We start from the raw sequence: 23,123 nt of genomic DNA on the forward strand, positions 1-23,123 counted from the left end.
AACATTTTCAAAATTATATTATACAGAAAAATGTTATTACCCCTAAAAAACATTATTACCCCTGAAAAAGGATTCTTTGCAAGAAAAACATCTGTTCGAAAAATGATCTTTTTCAAAGAAATGTTCAAATTTCATAAAAATGTTGACTATTCTTAAAAAAGTATTCCAATTTTTATGTTAACATTACCTTCTATTTTTAAAAAGAAAATTTTAACGTTTAACATTATCATTGACGTTTATTACAATTGGATATAAAATGGTGCATAATGGCACAGGAAACAGGTTCTATTTTTTTTCGCCCGATGCAACGCACGGGCATGTGTACTAGTAATCTCCGAACGAAATATCTGTCCAGGCTGCGACCAAAAAAGCTTTCTTTCAATCGTGTTGTCTACAAACGGGATGTACCGAAACAAATCAGAACTACCATATCTCTTGGTTTCTTATTAAAAAAAAGTCTCCAAATGAAATATCTGTCCAGGCTGCGTCCAAAAAAAATTCCTTTCAATCGTGCAGATGAGAGAAACTCACGCATCCATATAAGACCTTCCCCACGACCTGAAAGGATCATTGTCCTCTAGATTTTAGAGTACAACTTCTGCATCATCTTCCTCCCACATCGTCTTCCTCCAGCGACCAAAACTTCGACTCCAGAATTATCTTCCTCCAGCAAACACAAGATAGTTCTGTCGAGCAAATGGGAATTGTCTTCCTCCAGCGGCCACAAGATAGTTCCGTCAAGCAAACGGTCTACAACAAGTAAGTTCCATCTGCACGAATTATAGATCATACCTATTAATGGATCAATAATGGTTCAATTATACTCTAGGCAGTCCTGATCTAAAACATTTGCCATTACCTCCGAAATACTATACAAGTCCAGAATCATGCTACAACTATAACATGTCCAAGTGGGATTACTTGCTGTGATATAGAGAAGCATAGATGGTGCATAAGGTGTTGTCCATATTATAGATTATACCTATTATTATAGATCAGATCTATTAATGGATCAATAATACGTAATTCATACTGTAGGTAGTGCTAATATAAAAAGGTTTCACATGTTAGCTCACAAGTTACATCACGTACAAACAGATACAGAGAAACATACATAGATGGTTTCCATATTTGATCAACCTCAGATGTCATAGTGGGCTTCTGTCGTCATGGCATCAGCTCCATCTGAAACATAAATTAAGACGAATTGTCAATAAAATTGTGTTGATTCATCTACTTTTATTTCATAGTCTTCTACATAAGGTTAATGCCATGGCTGTTATACTATAGAAGCTTACAGAAATAAATGGGATTGCTTGCATGTCATTATATTACTTACTTTACTAATCAACACTCAGATGTCATAGTGGGCTTCTGTCGTCATGGCATCAGCTCCATCTGAAACATAAATTAAGACGAATTGTCAATAAAATTGTGTTGATTCATCTACTTTTATTTCATAGTCTTCTACATAAGGTTAATGCCATGGCTGTTATACTATAGAAGCTTACAGAAATAAATGGGATTGCTTGCATGTCATTATATTACTTACTTTACTAATCAACATTCTGTTCTTATATTTAAAGGGCCTCAAAGATTATGGCATATACAACGTTGAATGCATTGACTACACGAAACGAGACATGGACAATCAAAGTCAAAGTTTTAAGACTTTGGGACGTGATTAACTTATCAACTAATGAGCTCATTAGCACTGATATGATTTTATTGGACAAAAAGGTGCAAGTATTACATATATAATGTCTCTTCAATTTATCCTTTCCAAAGTTTGCTGATCTTTTCTTTCTATGTAGGGCCATGCGATCCATGCTTCTATTGGGAGCAAACTGGTCAATAAATTTAAATCAAAAATTAAAGAGGACTTCATATACATAATTAAGACCTTCAAAGTCTCGGAGTATGAAAAATACCGACCATTGAAGAACAATCTCAAAATCAGTTTTGTTTATGATACAACAGTGAAGGAAGTGGATGAAGGAAAATCCAAGTTTTTGGATCACCACTTCGAATTTGCTGATGGTGATACCTTGGATAGTAGGGTGAATATTGATAAACAGTGCTCAAGTATGATCATAATCCATATGCAAGAAGAAGCATTGGCAAACTAGCTAGATTTTAAAATATGATTATGTGCAGATGTCATTGGATTGCTTACTGCAATGAAACCAATAGAGCAAGTACAAAAAAATAAAGGGACGGGCATGGCGCAAACTTCAAACATCCATGAGATTGAAATCCTTATACTAGAGTAAGTGATTATATTACTATAGATTTTTTAAAATTGCATAGATGATTTTATATCACTTTTTCATGATTAAATCCATGCAGAGATGAAACGATCCGGATCACGCTATGGGGGATATTTTAGCAAATACGGTGAATGAAAGTCTTTTGCACAAACAAATAATAGTGATTGTCACGTCAAATTTGGTCAGAAAATTCAATGTTGAGAACTACAATCTTTTTGTGAAAACTTAAATCCAAATTACTGACAATTTGTTACCAGGGCTATCACTACGCACAACAAATGCATCTAAAGTCTTCCTCAACCCTGAAATTCCAGAAGCAGGCCAAATTATTGAGAGGTATGGTATATAATAATGCAATTATGTATGTCTTTGAAGTTACAAGTTTATGTGCTTATGTTGTGACCTATTATAGGTATTGTGAAAGAGATGTTATTCCAACAATGATTCAAATCGACGAAAGCACCCAAGGAACGATTGAAGAGCAAATGTTGTACAACAGAAAAACATTGAGGGAAATTATAGAACTGCGATATGCTGACGTTAAAAGAAAGGTTTCCCTCTAACCTTGATCATCATACTGTACCTTATTTATTGTACATTATTATGTAATAATCTCATATATTTTCTCTTTAATAGGAATTTGTATGCACAACAAAAGCAACAATTGATGATATTATAACAGATAAAGGCTGGTGGTACATGGCATGCAAACTTTGCTTTTGTGCTACAAAAAAGGAACAAGATAACTATATTTGCACTTCCTGTCATGAAGTAGCTCAAAATCCAGACATGCGGTGAGCATGTTGTGCACTAGATTGTCTTCGGTTCCATTTGTTTTAATAATATACCAGTAATAACTTGACAACATCATATTAGGTACCTACTTAAACTGAAGGTACACGATGGCACGGCAACAACAACTTTCGTGATGTTTAATGAGGTAGCAAAGAGTCTTTTAGGCAACATATCTGCATCGACCCTATTAGAGCAGGAGGGATTCAACAACACAATACCAGATGTTATTCAGAACCTTTATGGCAGAACACTCATATTTCGACTGAAGTTAAATTCAAAGAATCTAGAAGAGTGTATGGAAAATTTTAAAGTGAGCTACACTTTTGAAGTTGATGAAAAACTTGAGATGGAATATTCAAATGAAATGATTGAAGAGGTATGCACATGCACATTTGAGTATAACAAGGTGTTCCCACTAATTAATGATTTTGCTCTCACAAGTGTGCATTTTTTGTTTTAAAATGTTAAAAAATAATTTTCATTCTTATAGGTGAACCACTCCTCCAAGAATGCAACGACTGATGAGAAGAAGGATATGTGCAGAAAGGAAACCTCAGTATCATCCAACAAAAAGCAACAACAGAGGATACAGAAGTCTAGCAAAAGATATGTAAAAGATGGGAGACCGGTTGCTTCCAGAACAGTTGTTAAAATTGAAGCTCCTGACGATGAGGTAACAAATTGAAAACATTATCTCCCTGTATATGCATTGATAATTGATTACAGCCTATTTATTTATGACATAAAAACGCACATGAAGAGCTAAAAACGTTTTTGCAGAAGATAAAAGGAGAGACAAAACAAAAGAGATGTAAACAGGATTTTAAAAGAAAGGCTTCGCGAAATAAAACAAAGGTACTTACAGAAAAATTCGATAGTGAGGTATTCTTTGAAATTACTTTACTATTTTATGACATCGCCGAAAAAACAGGAAAATGTATTTGAAAAGGAGGTAGCAAACATTCAAGCTACAAGTTCAGATATAATTACCATAGGAGATGATTCAGATAAAGACCGCACACAAAACAAGACAGATGTCAGAAGGCCTACCAACAAGAAACTCAGAAGAGTTATGAACAAAAACAAATTCAATAGTGACGTGAAATGTACATACTTTTTCTGTATTGTTTTCCAGATAAACACAAAGTACTATTGTGTTCTAACTCGTGATATTTTATGTATAGGAAGAAGAAGAAGAAGAAGAAGAAGAAGAAGAAGAAGAAAATGATGAAACCGCAGATCGAAGATATAACAAAGATTTAAGAAATGACAAACACAACGAGGGATATAAAAATGCTGCGACCAAGGTTGCTTCTGTGAAGCTCAAAAAAACTATACAGAATTATAGCTGAATACATTCCACCTTAAATATCTATTAACAATATGCTCTATGATGTTCATTTAAACTATCGCCATCTTATAGGTACAAGAGGAAGAAAATGACACAGATGATGATTCCGCCAATGAAGAAACCAATAATGAGGTACTATCAAATAAAAGGAAAAGGATTTAACTTTAAATATATTATTTCCAAAATATACAATCATTGGTATGAAATAATAATCCATCAGTGTATTGGTCATTTCCCACTTTAGTCTGATATTATGTATTTTTTCGAAAAGGGGGTTCGCCCCACTTTAGTCTGATATTATGTATGCATTTCATAATACATTGATAAATTGCCACATTCTATCTTACAGGTACAAGAGGAAGGAAGTGACACAGATGGTGATTTCACAATTGAAGAAAACAACATTGAGGTAATATGAACAAAAAGAACAAACAATCAATTATTGAAAATATATTAGTTCCAAGATATAACAGATGGTTTCTATCTTACCAGCAAGAGGACAAAGGTAATGCAATCAGCAGTACAAAAATTGATACTAGGAACGACAAAATTGAAGAAAGTACAAGAATGAACAAGGTAAATATGTCGATGATATACAAGCTTAATATCTACCATGTACTTACAGAAATTCACAAATGTTTCAATAATAACATTGTTTTTGCATATATGCAGGGAGACAACAATAGTCATGCTGACAACTGTACCATCAAAGGTGACAGTGATGAAGAATGGAACGCCAAAACTAGAAGCAAAATAAGGAAGGAAAGGACCGATTGCATAAAGAAGAGGAAAAAACCATCTGAACACATCAAGCCAACCTTGCATGATAGACCAAAGAGGATTAGGAGGGAGCCAGAGAGATACATGGGCTAGGCATTATAGAGCAGCAAGTGCTTAAGTACGTCCAATAGCTGGAAGAAGTGAAGAATACACTACACCCTCTATACTTAGTAGTAGTTTGCCTTGATATACAATTATGTTTACTTTATGCTGTAGCAGAGCATGGATTGAAGTTATCATATGTACTAAGACATATACTTAAGTTATTTTTAGTTACACTCGCTTGTGTTGTCTTTAGCGTATACCTCATTCAACACTAAAAGCGCCCTTAAAGAAATAAATACTATCTTATTTTTAAGTATTGAAGAAAATTGAAGGAGGCATACCCAACTGGATATGTAGATCCATAGCATGATTGGAACACATAAACGTCCCGGAAAAACAACTCAAGATTGACAAATGCCTCTCTTACTCTTCATGTCATAGTCGTGATATCACCTGTCCAAATCAAAAAAAATTAAGATCTAAACAAGAGAATAAATTGGTACAAAGTTGACACCTTTTTGAGACGAAGGGAGTATAAAACAGACTAAAGGAAAACTATCGGTGATTACTGTAATACTTCTAAATGGTTGTTGGCCTGGACGCTCGGCAGAGTAGAAATCGTGTACATCATCGTCCGAACCACGCCATTGGTCGCTTCTCCATCTTCATTTGCTGTTTTGGACAAGCTTAATTCAACGACACACACCGCATGCTGACGCACAAGATGCCCTGGTAAAGTATACATTATGACCTAAGAGGTTATGGATTGGTAATAGTAGTATGTATTCTAGAGAGAGAGAGAGAGAGAGAGAGATGGTGCATGTTACGTTGGTTTCTAGGGAAACTGTAAGGACTGATGTGACTCGACCTAAACATGTGGGCCAAAAATAAACCCATGAAACAACACTTCCACGCTGTCCAGGATGGCCCAATTTAAAGGCACGTTGGATTAGAGTCCAGTATGTAAACGCATGTAACAAGAATACCTTAAGAGATCGTACAAAACTAGGTTATAGAAAGAAAGGACATGCCTATATAAACAACTGCCGTGGCACAAATAGACCTAAAACTCAATCTCTTCTCAGGAGCACCAACAAAATCGACAGAACATACGCTTTCAATTCAAGGTACGACAACAGTCAAACAACTTCTAAATTCAGGTATAGTTCTTCTCCCTCTCTCTTAATCCTCAGTTACAATCTTATTCTAGCGTGATACTCTACTATATTTTGGGGTTGTGTGGCGGCTCCCATAGGGCTCAAGTCCATTAAGAAGCACAGGGTACTGCAGGGAATTCACTTGCAGTTTATAGATCAGATGAGGGTTCCCATAATATTTAGTATCACTACCTCATTAAATTTGTCCAAAAAGAAAACCTCATTAATCAGGTATAGATTGCTTCGGTCAGCTTGTACCACAAAGAGATTGGAACATAAAATCCTTTTATCAGTAAAAATTTCTGCAAAATCACTGGTCTTGAAAAGTGATCTCCTTTAATTATACGACCAAAAATATATTTTATAAGTTCATTTAAGGTAATAAAAATATTGAATCTTCATAAACTTATAAAATTATTTTATAACTTGAGTGTTATTTCAAGTGCCGGGGCAATGTACTCCCCTGTACAACAAGCACATTAATCTTAATCACCGTCCATCGGCCACCAGACCACGATTTGTCTGTAACAATATTATAATATCATTCACTTTGGTTTACATTTGAAATCTCCATTATGCAGGAACACAACATGAAAAGAAAAGGTGGGCCACATAGCAAGGAATGTGAGAAACCTGCCAAGGTGGTTAAAACAAATCAAATATGCACTCCAACAAGGTGATCCATTACTAATCTTGAATATTTTATATGTGAAATCCCACTAATATTTTAAAAAACAAAGCAATTCCAGTTACGCACTCTGAGGTTCCTAATTGGTTGTAGCTTTCACGAGAAAAACTATATTTTAATTTTTAATCTTATTGATGCAAATCCAGACAATCAGCAAAAATCGCAAGATTGGAAAGGGTAATGAAACTTCAAGAGAATAAAAACAGACGATCTTCAATCATACATGGAGGTCTGCCAGATTCCGCGAACATACACAAAGGACAACCTTTGCTCCACGTGAAGTAAGAAAATCTTCACGAAGTTTCTCTCTTATGCATCTTATCATCCATTTGGTTCAATTATATTTCTCAATTCAAATGCTAAACTTTAACATTAATGATGCATGGCTGGTATTACATCATACAGGAAGCAACTGTTAGAGTTATAATATAAGTCATGTACCCCTTTGTATTTATCCCGTTGTATAAGGGGTTTCCTGCATATGTTCCACACCTGTACATGTATATATATCGGCCTATGGCCTCATGGGAATACAGGTTGCATATTTCCTAACATGGTATTAGAGCCCTATGGTTTTTTTTCGCACACCGCAACTCGTGCTCTTCTGATCCCATCTCTTGCTGCCGCTATCCTTCGTCGGCCGGCCGTCGTTGTTTCTCTCACCCACACACTCACGTGCTGTGCTCCCTCCCTCTCTCGTCGCTGCTTTTCCGTGCCTCAAACCGCTGCCGCCGTCCAGATCGCCCCAACCCATCTCGCTGCAGATCGACGCCGCTTGGATTGGGGCGGGCCCCTGCGCCGCCGTCCGCCACTTGCCCGCCTCCGTCGCTGTCCGGCAGCCGTCCTCTCGCCAGCCCGCCGTGTAGCGCGTGCAGGAAGTCAGCCGCCGCTGCGATCGGTTCGTGGCCTCTTCGTGTGTTGACCTGGACATCGTTCCTTTGGGCCACGCCTTGTACGATTTTTGGGCCTGGCTGGCTGTTGGCCTGCTGCCTTGGGCATCTGCTGTAACTCCTCACGCCACGTCGTTCTGGTGGCTTGGCTAGCTTGTGCTTGTCCACTTGCGGCTGCAGCACCATCTTCCTCCCGTGCAGGCCCGTGACGTGGTGCATCAGCCTCCTCCACTTGTTGTCATCTGATCTGCTCCGCCGCCGCCTACTGGTCCCGATCTGATTTGCTCGGCCGCTCTGTTGGCTGTTTGACTGGTTGCCTTCTGTAAAAAAAAAGAAAAAAAAAGAAGCATAATGTTGTCGGTGCTTGGTGCTCGTCCGTATGTGCTATCGTCCCCTGTGGCGACTCTCGCACGTGGTGATTGTCGCTCTACATCGACTCCTCCTGCGACTTTCATCGGTGATTATCGTTCTACACCGGCTCCTCTCACGGCCCCCATCGGATGTGTTGATGCATATGACTCTATTGACCCGCGTCTTCCTTTGGCGCTTGGGGCTTGTCTGCATGTGCCCTCGTCTCCTTCACCGGCCTCTACGGATGATGTTGGTTATGCTATGTCGCCTCCTCTGGCGGCTTCCACAGGTGGTGGTGGGCCTGGTGGCCGCTCCTCTCCCAGTGCTACTGCGTCGTCTACTTCAGCTATGTACTTCACCGAGCAGGAGATTGTGGGACTTCGTGGTCTGCTGACCGCCTCCGGCTCTTCATTGCCGGGTGCATCTACGTCGACCTCTTCAGTTGAGCTCCTGACTGAGCAGGAGATTACGCGCCTTCGGTGCTTGCTCGCTGCATGCTCTGGTTCTTCACCGACGAGTTCTGCTGGTTCTGCTACTGACTCCTCTGGCATTGTGAGACCACCTTCAACACAGTCAGGTACATCTCCATGGATTCTTGATACTGGAGCATCTTTTCATATGACTCATGATTCATCCACCTTGTCTTCTATTCGTGCTCTTGATTCTCCTATTCATGTTCTTACTGCTGATGGTACCTCCCTCCCGTTCGAGTGCTGAGGCTGAGTTGCGAGCCATGGCTCTTTTGACGGCAGAGGTGACTTGGTTACGGTGGTTACTTCAGGATTTTGGTGTTTCTGTCACTACACCGACTCTCTACACTGACTCTGCTCTTATCTGACAGTACAGGTGCTATTAGCATTGCGCGCGATCCTGTGAAGCATGAGCTCACCAAGCATATTGGTGTTGATGCTTTCTATGTGCGCGCTGGTGTGCAGGATCATGTTATTGCTCTTCAGTATGTGCCTTCCGAGTTACAGTTGGCGGATTTCCTGACGAAGGCCCAGACTAGAGCACAACATGGCTTTTATCTCTCCAAACTCAGTGTTGTTCATCCACCATGAGTTTGAGGGGGGGTGTTAAGAGTTATAATATAAGTCATGTACCTCTTTGTATTTATCCCGTTATAAGGGGTTTCCTGCATATGTTCCACACCTGTACATGTATATATATCGGCCTATGGCCTCATGGGAATACAAGTTGCATATTTCCTAACAGCAACATTATGTACCTTTCTTATGCTATCCACATCTACTCTGCTATCTATGTGCTCAAATCTTCAAGTGCGGCTAATTTAGAATGGTCCACCAAATCTCAAAAAAAAAAAATACACATAACAATGAACTATAGCCAATGCAAAAAAAAAATGTTAAATTAACACAAGGAGTAATAAGTTCATTCTGCCAGACAAAAAATAATCTCTTAATTCTACTAATTAGTATTTATGTTTATGCAGGGCAAGTAACTCAAGAGAAAAGGCAAAAGAGGCAAGACGACATAGGAAAAGAATAATGCAAGCCAAGAAGCTTGCACAAATATCGACAAAAGAAGGAGAAATGATTGGCCAGGCTGGTAATACTATGAGGTAACGAACAAGAAATTACAATCAGGATCTAAAATTTGGAGATTCGTGAATCTGATAATTTCTGGTATGTGCGTGTACAACTCAAAAGGTAATAAAATATCTACTACATCAAAATCGGTGAGAAAGAAACAAAGACAACATTTGTAAGTTCTATCAAGTTTTTATACTATCAACAACACCAGACATTAATAATGTTTCAATTTATGCTAAATCCAAAACTTTAACAGGCAATCAGAGAGGACTGATATGGAAATTTGGAACTTCGGAAAACCCAAATGCAAGTGTGAATGATGCGGTGCAATTTTCTGGTATGAAGAAAGAACTTCAGGTAGAGCGAAAAGCATGCCATCTTTTGGACTATGCTGCCAACATGGCAAGGTTGAGTTGCCACCATTAAGAGAGCCACCGACTTACCTAGTGAAATTGCTAAGGAAAGACAACGGAAAGACGTCAAAAAACTGCTTGCAAAATATCAGATTGTACAACTCCATGTTCGCTTTCACAACAATGGGAGGAAAAGTAGACAAAGAAATAAACAATGGCAGTGGGCGATATGTTTTTAGAATGAATGGGCAGAACTACCACAGAATAGGTACTCTATTGCCTGAAGGTGAAGATAAACCACGTTGGGCACAACTGTACATCTATGATAATGAAAATGAGGTAAGAAACAGGATTAATGCTTCGACAAGGGAAGATAAAAGGGAGTCAATAGATCCTCACATCGTAGAGGGCCTTAAAAATATGCTTGATAGAGATAACATACTTGCAAAAACTTTCAGAATGGCAAGGGACAGATTCGAAGAAGGTGACTATCAAAACGTGAGATTAAAACTAATCAATAAGCGACGCTCAGATGGAAGACGAAGTGACATGCCATCTGCAAGTGAAGTTGCAGCCTTGATTGTCAATGATGCCACGGAAAGTAGAAAAGGACGGGATATCATTGTTGAGTACAAAAACATGAAGCCAAGAAGAATATCAGAGAACCATCCAAAATTCATGGCTATGCAGTATCCACTATTGTTCCCATATGGAGAAGATGGGTACAGACAAAATATACCTTACATATTAAAACAAGGTGCAAAATGTAAGAGAAAGCATGTAACAATGTTGGAATACTATGCATATCGTCTACAACAACGTACTAACCAATCGATGCACTTGCTGGTGTGTGAAAAGCTTACATTGCAGTTCATTGTGGATGCCCTTGCATGCATTTTGCAGTAGACTGGACTGGATAAAAAATAATCAAGGAAACCTACGAACGGAATTATATGCTGGCTTACAGGATGCAATAGAAAGAGGAGATACAAGGGCTGACCAAGTAGGAAAAAGGATACTGCTGCCATCCACAGTCACAGATAGCCCTAGAAGCACAAAACTTCCAAGATGCTATGGCAATATGTCGGTGGGCTGGATACCCAGACCTATTTGTGACATTCACGTGCAACGCAGCATGGCCGGAGATTGAGGCTATGCTACACGAAGTAGCCCAAACAGCATACGAAAGGCCTGATATTGTTGATCGAGTATTCCACATAAAACTCAAGGAGTTCATGAGAGATATAAGAGAAAGGGAATACTTCGGAAAAACACTCACAAGTAATATATCATACTGACTTTATCAAACATCTTATTTAATTGCCTGAACTAACTGTTATTTTATAAAATTGCAGTTATATACACAATAGAGTTTCAAAAAAGGGGCCTCCCACATGCCCACATAGTCATATTCCTCGACAAAAAGGAAAAGAAACACAAGTATCCAGAGCCATCAGAGGTAGATAGAGTAACTTGCGCAGAGATACCAGACAAGGAAATTGACCCAGAAGGATATGCAGCTGTGGAAAACTACATGATGCACGGGCCATGTGGTGCAGCAAACACAAAGTCACCATGCATGGTCGACAACAGATGCATAAGAAAGTTCCCCAAAAAATACAACAACAATACCACTGTCGATGAAGATGGATACCCAGTATATAGAAGACGAGACGATGGAAGATTCATACAGAAAGGGGGAATAAAGTTGGATAACAGATACGTAGTCCCATACAACAGAAATCTGCTGGTGAAATATCAAGCACATATAAATGTCGAGGTGTGCAACAGATCTTTATCCATAAAATACCTTTTTAAATACATAAATAAAGGTGATGACCAAGCAACAGCACTAATAGAAAACGATGAGATAAAAAGGTACCTAGAATGCACATATATAACAGGGAATGATGCGTGTTGGAGAACGTTTCAATTCAAAATGCACTTCAGAGATACCTGCGTCGAAAGGTTGCCTTTCCACCTGGAAAATGAGCAACAAGTAATTTTCTCAGATTCTACAGATTTAACCAAGATAGTCAGGAAAGAAAGAGTAGGAATCACTAAATTTACACAGTGGATGGAGACAAACAAGATGTGTGAAGAAGCCAGAGAATTAACATATGCAGAATTCCCATCAAAATGGGTGTGGAAAAAGAAAGAGACAAAGTGGAGCAAAAGGAAGAAAGGAAGATCGGTTGGAAGTGTTAGAGTTATAATATAAGTCATGTATACCCCTTTGTATTTATCCCGTAGTATAAGGGGTTTCCTGCATATGTACCACACCTGTACATGTATATATATCGGCCTATGGCCTCATGGGAATACAAGTTGCTTATTCCTAACATGGTATTAGAGCTTTAGGTCTCTTTTTCGCACGCGCAACTCGTGCTACGATCCCATCCCCGCCGCCGCCGCGGTTTATCTTCGCCTTGGCGTCGCTGCTGTGCCCCTCCAGCCGCCGTCGTCCGTCCCTCCCGTGGTCGTCCGCTCCTCCCGTGGTCGTCCGCCCCTCCCGGAGCCTCCTGCCCGGACTCGTACGCCCCTCACGCCAGGCGCCGTCGTCTGCCCCTCCCGCCAGGACTCGCCAGGCGCCGTCGTCCGCCCCTCCCGCCCGGACTCGTGCGCCCCTCAGGCCAGGCGCCGTCGTCCTCCCCTCCCGCCTGGATTCTTTTGACGGCAGAGGCGCTCGTGCAGCAGGGCCTCTGGCCGCCGTTCGCTCGTGGTCCTCTGGCCAGGTCCCTCTCCTCCCGATCGTCTACTGCTGTCGTCTAAGGTCTGCTGCGCCGGATCTCGCTCCCAGCCGCCGTCCTCGTCCGGCCTCTGCTATTTTCGGATCTTTGCCAACAAAAAAAACACGTCTGCTTCATCAGGCTACGTTGCTGTCCCTCGCTGTCCGGTGATCTTCGATGGTACCAACTACACCGAGTTCGCTGGCTTCATGCGCATTCACATGCGTGGCATTCGTCTCTGGGGTGTTCTTTCTGGCGAGGTCTGCTGTCCGCCACGTCCGGTCCCTCCGGTGGCCCCTACTCCGCCGACTTCACTGGTTCTTCCTCCGGACGCTACTCAGGCCGCCAAGGATGCGGCTAAGATTGCTGATGAGGCTGCTGATCGTGCCTATGATGAGAGGGCTTTGGCTTATGAGGAGGCTCTTCAGACGTATCATGGTGCTTTGTCTGTTTACACCCAGTGGCTTGATGATGATGCTCGTGCTGCAGCTGTTCTCACTGCTAGTGTTCTGCCTCAGTTTTCTTCTGAGTTTCTGGGTCTTCCTACTGTCTTCCAGATGTGGACCTGTCTTCGTCAGCGCTATGAGCCCTCTGGTGATGCCTTATACCTTTCTGTGGTTCGTCAGGAGCATGCTCTTCAGCAGGATGACTCTACTGTTGATGACTTTTATGCACAGAGTTCTGCTATCTGGCGCCAGCTTGATTCTCTCCGCAGTGCTGGTTGTCGTACTTGCCCCTGCTGCCAGGCTGTCCAGGCCGATTTGGAGTTTCATCGCGTCTACGAGTTCCTGTCTCGGCTCCGTAAGGAGTTTGAGCCCCGGCGTGCTCAGTTGCTTGCTCGTGGCCGTATTTCTCTCATGGAGGCGCTTTCCGAGATTCGTGCTGAGGAGACTCGCCTACGTGGTGCTGGTTTGCTGGAGGTTCCCTCTGTGCTCGCTACTCGGGTTTCTTCCACTCCGCCGGCTGCACCGCCCCATTCTCGCTCGAGTGCTCCGCCGCTCTTGCCCACTCCTTCTGGAGGCTCAGGTCGGCCCTGTTCACATTGTGACTACTGCAACAATGATGGTCATATTGAGTCCCAGTGCTACACAAAGCGGAAACACCTGCGCAAGGCGCGATCATCCTCCTCAGGGACTTCGTCATCTCCCTCGCCAGCTTCAGCCATTGCTTTGACCGAGCAGGATATTCTGAGACTTAAGCGTCTGCTCGCGGCTTCAGGTTCTTCCTCGACGGGTACTGCTGGTTCTGTGACTGATGCTTCCCGCACTGAGCACCCGCCCTCTACACAGTCAGGTACATCCCCATGGGTTCTGGATTCTGGAGCTTCTTTTCATATGTCTTCTCATTCTTCCGCTTTGTCTTCTCTTCGTTCGCTGGATTCTCCTGTTCATGTCTTCACTGCTGATGGTACTCCACTTTCTGTTGCTAGTAGAGGCCACCTTTCTACTCCTTATTCTGTTCCTGATGTTGCTCATGTTCCACGACTTACCATGAATCTGTTTTCTGCCGGTCAACTTACTGATTCTGGTTGTCGTGTCATCCTTGATGTTGACTCTTGTTCTGTCCAGGATCGTCGCACGCACACTCTGGTTGGGGCTGGCCCTCGCCGCCGTGATTCTCAGGGTCTTTGGGAGTTGGACTGGCTTCATGTTCCTTCCGCTGCCACCACCATGCCAGTCCCTCCGCTGCTGTCGCCTCTATTACTGGGTCCTTCAAGCAGTGGCATCATCGACTTGGTCATCTGTGTGGTTCTCGGTTATCGTCTTTAGTTCGTCGAGGTCTTCTGGGGTCTGTCTCAGGAGATGTTTCTTTAGAGTGTCAGGGTTGTCGTCTTGGCAAGCAGATTCAGTTACCATATTCCCATAGTGAGTCAGTGTCTAAGCGTCCTTTCGATTTAGTCCATTCTGATGTATGGGGTCCGGCTCCTTTCGCTTCGAAAGTTGGCCATAAATACTATATTATTTTCATCGATGATTTTTCTCGTTACACATGGCTTTATTTCATGACTTCACGTAGTGAGGTGTTGTCTATTTATAAGCGTTTTGCTGCCATGGTTCATACTCAGTTCTCTTCCCCCATTCGTGTTTTTCGTGCTGACTCCGCTGGTGAGTATATCTCTAAGATGTTGCGTGGTGTCCTTGCTGAGCAGGGTACTCTTGCCCAGTTCTCTTGTCCTGGTGCTCATGCTCAGAATGGCGTGTCTGAGCGCAAGCATCGTCACCTTCTTGAGACGGCTCGTGCTATGATGATCGCCGCCTCTCTTCCGCCTCATTTTTGGGCCGAGGCTATCTCCACTTCCGTCTATCTCATCAACCTTCAGCCATCTGCTGCTTTGCAGGGTGGTGTTCCTTTTGAGCGTCTGTTTGATCGTTCTCCCGATTATTCGATGCTTCGCTTGTTTGGTTGTGTTTGCTATGTTCTTCTTGCCCCTCGCGAACGCACCAAACTGACCGCTCAGTCTGTTGAGTGTGTCTTCTTAGGCTACAGTGATGAGCATAAGGGCTATCGTTGTTGGGATCCTGTCGGTCGTCGGATGCGTATCTCTCGAGACGTGACTTTTGATGAGTCTCGTCCTTTTTACCCACGCCCATCTTCCTCGGTCTTTTCCATGGAGGATATCTCTTTTCTCACTTTTCCTGACTCCCCTATCACTCCCGTCGCGCCTGTGCCTATTCGTCCCACTCCCTCTGCTTCTTCACCCCTCGTCGATTCACCGCCACCATCTTCCCCGGTCTCCTCACCTAGCATGTCACCGGATTCTACACCTTCATCTCCGGTGACTTCTTCGTCGCCACCCCCTGATTCTACCTTGGCGATTCCTCCTTCTCTTGTTCCATCTCTTCCTCAGCATTACACTCGTCGTTCACGGCCTGTGGATGCTTCCTTGGATGAGTCGTCCTCTTCCTCTCAGCCTACTTATGGCTTGCGTTCTCGTCCTCGTCCGCCTATTGATCGCTTTGGATTTCCCACCGCTGGTGCTGCTGTTCTTGAGCCGACTTCTTACCGTCAGGCTGTTGTTCATCCTGAATGGTAGTTTGCGATGGCAGAGGAGATTGCTGCTCTTGAACGCACTGGTACCTGGGATCTTGTTTCTCTTCCTCCCGGAGTCCGTCCCATCACTTGTAAGTGGGTCTACAAGGTTAAGACTCGCTCCGATGGTTCTCTTGAGCGTCACAAAGCTCGTCTCGTGGCTCGTGGTTTTCAGCAGGAGCATGGTCGTGATTATGACGAGACTTTTGCTCCTGTGGCCCATATGACCACTATTCGTACACTTCTTGCTGTTGCCTCTGCACGCCACTGGTCTATATCTCAGCTTGATGTTAAGAATGTCTTTCTTAATGGTGAGCTGCGTGAGGAGGTGTACATGCAGCCACCACCTGGGTATTCTGTTCCTGATGGCATGGTGTGTCGTCTTCGTCGCTCTCTCTATGGCCTTAAGCAAGCCCCTCGTGCCTGGTTTGAGCGTTTTGCTTCTGTGGTCACTACTGCTGGTTTTTCAGCAAGTGCTCATGATCCCGCATTGTTTATTCACCTTTCTCCTCGTGGCCGGACTCTTCTTCTTCTCTATGTTGATGATATGGTCATCACTGGGGATGACCCCGAGTATATTGCCTTTGTAAAGGCTCGTCTTAGTGAGCAGTTTCTTATGTCTGATCTTGGACCTCTTCGCTACTTTCTTGGGATTGAAGTCTCTTCTACCTCTGATGGCTTTTTTATATCCCAGGAAAAGTATATCCAGGATCTTCTTGCTCGTGCTGCTCTTTCCGACGAGCGCACTGTTGAGACTCCTATGGAGCTCAATGTTCACCTCCGTGCTACTGATGGTGATCCTCTCCCTGACCCGACGCGTTATCGTCATCTCGTTGGCAGTCTAGTCTATCTAGCTGTCACTCGTCCGGACATCTCTTATCCGGTTCATATTCTGAGTCAGTTTGTCTCTGCTCCCACATCGGTTCATTATAGTCATCTCCTTCGTGTTCTCCGATATCTTCGGGGCATGATCTCTCACCGTCTCTTCTTTCCTAGCTCCAGTTCTTTACAGCTTCAGGCCTATGCGGATGCTACGTGGGCTAGTGATCCTTCTGATCGCCGTTCGCTTTCTGCTTACTGTGTTTTTCTTGGCGGATCTCTCATTGCCTGGAAGACGAAGAAACAGATTGCAGTTTCCCGTTCGAGTGCTGAGGCTGAGTTGCGAGCTATGGCTCTTTTGACGGCAGAGGTGACTTGGTTACGGTGGTTACTTCAGGATTTTGGTGTTTCTGTCACTACACCGACTATGCTCTTATCTGACAGTACAGGTGCTATTAGCATTGCGCGCGATCCTGTGAAGCATGAGCTCACCAAGCATATTGGTGTTGATGCTTTCTATGTGCGCGCTGCTGTGCAGGATCAGGTCGTTGCTCTTCAGTATGTGCCTTCCGAGTTACAGTTGGCGGATTTCCTGACGAAGGCCCAGACTAGAGCACAACATGGCTTTTATCTCTCCAAACTCAGTGTTGTTCCTCCACCATGAGTTTGAGGGGGGGTGTTAGAGTTATAATATAAGTCATGTATACCCCTTTGTATTTATCCCGTAGTATAAGGGGTTTCCTGCATATGTACCACACCTGTACATGTATATATATCGGCCTATGGCCTCATGGGAATACAAGTTGCTTATTCCTAACAGGAAGGATATATTATGCCCATCCAGCAAGTGGACAAAAATACTATATGCGAATGCTACTTAACGTCAAGAAAGGATGCACATGTTTTGAAGACATAAGAACAGTTAATGGAGTTGTCCACGCATCATACAAATCTGCTTGTGAAGCACTAGGATTTCTTGATGATGACAAAGAGTGGCTTGAGTGCATCAAGGAGGCATCAAATTGGGCGACTGGCAACCAGCTAAGGTAGCTATTCACAACAATTTTAAGCCACTGCGAAGTCACAAGCCCAAAAAAACTGTGGGAATCATGCTCGGAGGTATTAAGCGAAGACATGGAGTACAAACAGAGAAAATTATTGAACTATCCTACACTATGCCTCACAGCATCACAGAAGCAAGGACACGCCTTGGTGGAAATAGAGAAGCTCATGAGACAAGCTGGAAGAACACTTAAGGAATACCCCAGAATAGAACTTCCAAATTCTTCGGAAATAAAGGAACTTGGAAACAAGCTACTAAATGAAGAAATTAGTTACGACAAAGAGCAGCAAAGAGAAGAGCATTTGAAGATCTTTGGTAGTCTCAACTATGAACAACGTCTTGCATTTGACACAATAATGGAATCTGTTGACAATGATTTTGGAAAACAAATTTTTGTGGACGGATATGGTGGGACAGGTAAGACATACCTATGGAAGGCGATCACAACAAAGTTGCATTCTGAAGGGAAGATAGTACTAGCAGTTGCATCATCTGATATTGCAGCACTGCTTCTAGAAGGAGGGAGAACAACACACTCGAGGTTCCACATTCCACTAATCCTTACAGAAGAGTCAACATGTGACATCAAACAGGGTTCACACTTGGCACAACTACTAAAAAAGACGTCGCTAATACTATGGGATGAAGCTCCAATGGCAAACAAGATATGTTTTGAGGCGCTAGATAGGACTCTAAGGGATATATTAAGACATAAGAGTGAGAACAGCAGCGACAGGCCATTCGGTGGCATGACAATGGTTCTAGGAGGGGACTTCCGCCAGATCCTTCCTGTTATACCAAAGGGAAGAAGACACAACATAGTCACTGCATCCATTAAAATATCTTACCTTTGGAAGAACTTTCAGGTAATGAAGCTAACAAAGAACATGCGGCTGAACTGCACAACAAATGATGAATCCGAGAAACAAAAGATAGCAGAATTTGCAGAGTGGATTCTCAATATCGGCGATGGAAAAAATACATCATCAGAAGGTGAGGAATTGATAAAAATACCAAATGACATACTTCTCAAGAAAGGAAATGATCCCAAAAATACAGTTGTGGAGAGCATATATCCCAATTTGCAGGAGAGGTATCGCCAACGAGAATACTTAGAAGAAAGAGCAATATTATGTCCAAGAAATGAAACAGTTCACGATATAAATGAGTATATAATGGATCAGATACAAGGTGAAGAGAAAACTTATCTAAGCTGTGACACAGTATGCAAAGCAACTACCTTCAATGCAGAAACAGAATTATTATATCCAACGGAATTCCTGAATAGCTTACCATTTCCTGGAATCCCAAATCACGAGCTGAAATTAAAAGTCGGCATACCTGTGATGCTACTACGTAATATCAACCAAAGTGCTGGTTATGCAATGGTACAAGGATGACGATTACTCAGCTTGGAAGAAGATTCATTGAAGCACGGATAATAACTGGAACCCATGTGGGAGAAAAGGTATATGTTCCAAGAATAGTGATGTAACCAACTGAATCAGCGTGGCCATTTGTTCTAAAAAGGCGACAATATCCTATATCAGTTTGCTTTGCTATGACTATCAACAAGAGCCAGGGACAATCTCTAAATAGAGTAGGACTATATCTGCCTAAACAAGTTTTCACACATGGACAGTTATACGTAGCCTTCTCAAGAGTAACAAAAAGGGAGGGACTGCGGGTAATGGTAGATGATGAAGATAGCAATGAGGATGATGTGGTCAAGAACATAGTCTATACAGAGATATTCTGAAGGTATGAACAAATAACAGAATTTCAGCATGATGTTTCTTTAACTAGATGAGGCATTACTATTACGTAAGAATTACATATATAGGAACTTACTACACTGCAAAATCTATTACAAATAGAGTCTGACTTAACTATGCTAACATGATATGGCAGGTCAAATATGGTCTACTACACTGCCAAAGTAATGCAAACATGCATCAACAGGTGGAAATACTACATTACTACCAAACATCAAAGATCTATATTATGTAATACTTGATTCTATAAGCTTATTATATTTCATAAAAACAAATAGAAAAAGCATCGGGACGTTGTAATATTGCATATGTACAATGCTATCAGACCTGTTTTCATATTCAGCTATTATCTATTAATTTTTGTACGCGTCGAAACGGTTCATTACTACCAAACAATGACAAAATATATTATCTAAAGTTTTATTGTACGAGCTTAGTATTTCATGCAAACCAATAGTGAAAGCATGGGAAAATTATTATAATTCGTATTAATATGCAATCAGACTGGTTTCCATATTAAATACAGTATACTCTGGGAAATATTTCAACTATAGCCAATCAAAACTCTACAAATTCTTTGATAAGTGTGTTCAATATTAGCAGGGGTAGGGGGGTCTAACACTGCCAATGCCGGTCCCAAGCCCGGAAAAAAGTGGAGGGGGCCAAAAACAAACTAACACTACACCTCACATATTGGATGTAATAACGTCTTATATTATGGGAGAGAGGGAGTATTTCGCATTCACAAAATACTATCATCAACCAAAAAAAAGAACAGCCAGTATACATGATCATGCAATGAATATATATAGTACTAATTTCCACTGGTGTGTCTACCCAAATATATAATTACATTACTTAATTTCTATTTTTTGGCGGGATACTTACATTACATATTACTATCTACACTGTACCAAATTAAACACTTGAAGATCACTTAAAAGAGAAAACTATGCTAACGTGATACAAGCAACTGTTGGTACCGCTGAGCAAATGTATTTTTTTTACCAATGGAAACGTGAGTTTTATTCCACTGAAATAGGATTACAGTCGCTAAGACAAATTCCGAAGCAGAGTTTGCTACACATCGCACCCAACGAGTAGTGCTACCCCAGAATGGCCAAAATTAGAAAACCATATTTTCATTGAGCCCACGTATCTTAATTTAAGTAAATCAAACGCTTGGGGAAGAAAACAACACTACCATCCTCATACTAAAGCTAGATCCAAGAAAATTGCAGACCTGCGGGAGATGAAATCCATGACCGAATCAATTGCACAGAAGACAACATCAACGGCACTGTGCAGATCAACAATCTCGCCTACTCCCTGTCGCAACAGATCCTGGGACATGATACCCCTCCGCCGCCATTTACCAACCTACAGCAGGTGTATGAGGAGGAAAACTAGCCGCCGTCGATGGTCTCCCTGTGGAAGCACCAGGTGCGGGGGTGGACTCAGGTTAGGACCAAAGTAGATGGGAGCTATCCAACAGTACCAAATCTACACTGACAAGAAAAAAGAAAAAGAAAGGGGATCCGCCAAGAACACTCACTTGTGTGAGGAAAGAAGAATGGAGAAGTCCAGAAGACTACAGGGTCAAGTGACCAGTAATACTGGTGGGACCATTACACCAGTTACGTACTGTCGAAACTTTGTTTCTCCGGGGATTAGTACTGTGGAAACTGTTTTTTTAGGTAAAGCAAAGCTTTATAAATCAACGGTGCACAGGCATATCACCTGCAGCACAAACAGTCACTTAGGGCGGTACATTCGTGTCCAGCACATACAAGAATTATTTGATAGGCATATCCGCCCAACTTTAGCTAGAGCATCCGCTATAAAATTAGCCCCACGACGACATACCAACACCTCCTGCTTAGAGAACCACATTTTTAGTTGGAATTTGATATCTTTAATGGCCACCGTATATGGGGAAGAATCTACTTTCCGTAGGTCAAGGGCGTCCGCTAGCAGCTGCGAGTCGGTTTCAAACGCCACTCGGATGGCCCCCCAGCTCAGTGCATGTGGCGATCGCTGCAGCCATGGCACATATTTCGGCCCCAAATGCATCCACCACACGCTCCTGCCTCCCTGCTCTTGCCGTGATAATTTGCCCTTCCTCATCTCTGTGGAAACTGTTAGGAAAACAATGCAACGTCAAAATGTAAGGCGGCATTGGTACTGCTGAGTGCTGGAGTGTACGTGTGCAAGTACTGATTTATGTAAACACAGTAAAAAATACAAAAGGTCGCCCTTCATACTGTGATGCTTTTTCACAATGAAAATACAAAAGGTCGCCCTTCACACAAGCGTCATATATGTGAATCAAATAATCCATCTCAAAATAAAAGACGCTTTTTCACAATAAAAAAATAGTACAAAAAAAAAACCTGACAATTCTACAAACCATAATCAAATTACTCTTTACAGAAAAAATAAACAAAATGATAAAATTGTTAGCAAAAATATACATTTTTTGGATAATGCAGTCGATAATAAAACTATAGTTTAAAAGTACAATTAAAAAATACAATCGATCATAAGACAACAATTATTATGAAATGAATAATTAGCAATTAAAGGATGAACGAGCACCAATATAATCATATCAAAATAAAAAAAAACCAAAAACATCAAAGAACAAAGTTTATGAAATCCTAATACTTAAAATATGTCTCCACAATTAGTTGGATTTATACTTCAATAAAAACATTCAAAAAAAACTTTAAATATCCTAGCCCGCGCATCGAGCGGGCCACTTTGCTAGTTATGCATAAAAACAATATAAATAACAGTAGGAAAACATGATGCAAAATGGATGTGTCAAATGCATTGCATGACAGAGTGGGTAATGAGTTACATGTATCTTGGCTATATGCATCAGGGCAAACAATATGATTGAGAGTTTTACCTTCATGTTTATGAATCCCTCTTGCAAACAGTATGTGCAACAGTAAGAGATCATCATGCACATGAGTGTGATGCATATACTTACCTTGTGGTTCTTGGGCTGACTTTTGAAGGAATAAGCTTGAGAAAACAGGGTTAGATAACATAAGAATACTCCAAACAAAATAATTTCAAGATCCACAGGAATACCAAGACTGGGATGACATGTAATAGGTGAGTACGACAAAGTGAGTACTTCATTCGGATATAGACATCTCCCCGAAGATTTAAAGATTTGCAGTAAGTTCCAAGGATTTTTCTCCCCTAAAGCACAGACTCTCTCTCCCCCCTGAATTTGACATTGGATAGTGGGAGATGGTAGGGTGAGATAAATCGATTAAAACATAGCGAAAAAGAATCAATTAAACTACATGTCTCTCCCCTCTTAAAGACATGTGACTTCTCTCCTCTTGTTAATATGCATCTTTAGAAGAGCTTAGATGTGCTCTATTTCTTCTGATAAGTTTGATTTGATAAGTTTTGATGTGCTCTCTCTCCCCCTTTGACATCAGTTTCCAAGAA

The 23,123-nt window shown here is 41.7% G+C and overlaps 1 long non-coding RNA gene across 4 annotated transcripts; it reads right to left on the reverse strand.

The window, feature by feature from the left end:
* Nucleotides 1-357: 357 nt before the first annotated feature.
* Nucleotides 358-21,194, reverse strand: LOC109773820 (uncharacterized). Of its 4 annotated transcripts, XR_012205381.1 has the most exons (9): nucleotides 20,893-21,194; nucleotides 12,116-12,214; nucleotides 11,253-11,424; nucleotides 11,097-11,145; nucleotides 5,819-5,970; nucleotides 5,583-5,694; nucleotides 1,340-1,398; nucleotides 1,115-1,185; nucleotides 358-770 (listed from the first exon to the last, which is right to left on the reverse strand). It is a non-coding gene; the product is annotated as an uncharacterized lncRNA (long non-coding RNA). The 4 variants fall into 4 exon arrangements; XR_012205382.1 differs by lacking the exons at nucleotides 12,116-12,214; nucleotides 20,893-21,194 and adding an exon at nucleotides 11,888-12,109; XR_012205383.1 differs by lacking the exons at nucleotides 11,097-11,145; nucleotides 11,253-11,424; nucleotides 12,116-12,214.
* Between the last annotated feature and the right edge of the window lie 1,929 nt (nucleotides 21,195-23,123).

This window comes from Aegilops tauschii, chromosome 3 (genome assembly GCF_002575655.3).
Source record: "Aegilops tauschii subsp. strangulata cultivar AL8/78 chromosome 3, Aet v6.0, whole genome shotgun sequence".
In the NCBI taxonomy this organism is placed as follows: domain Eukaryota; kingdom Viridiplantae; phylum Streptophyta; class Magnoliopsida; order Poales; family Poaceae; genus Aegilops; species Aegilops tauschii.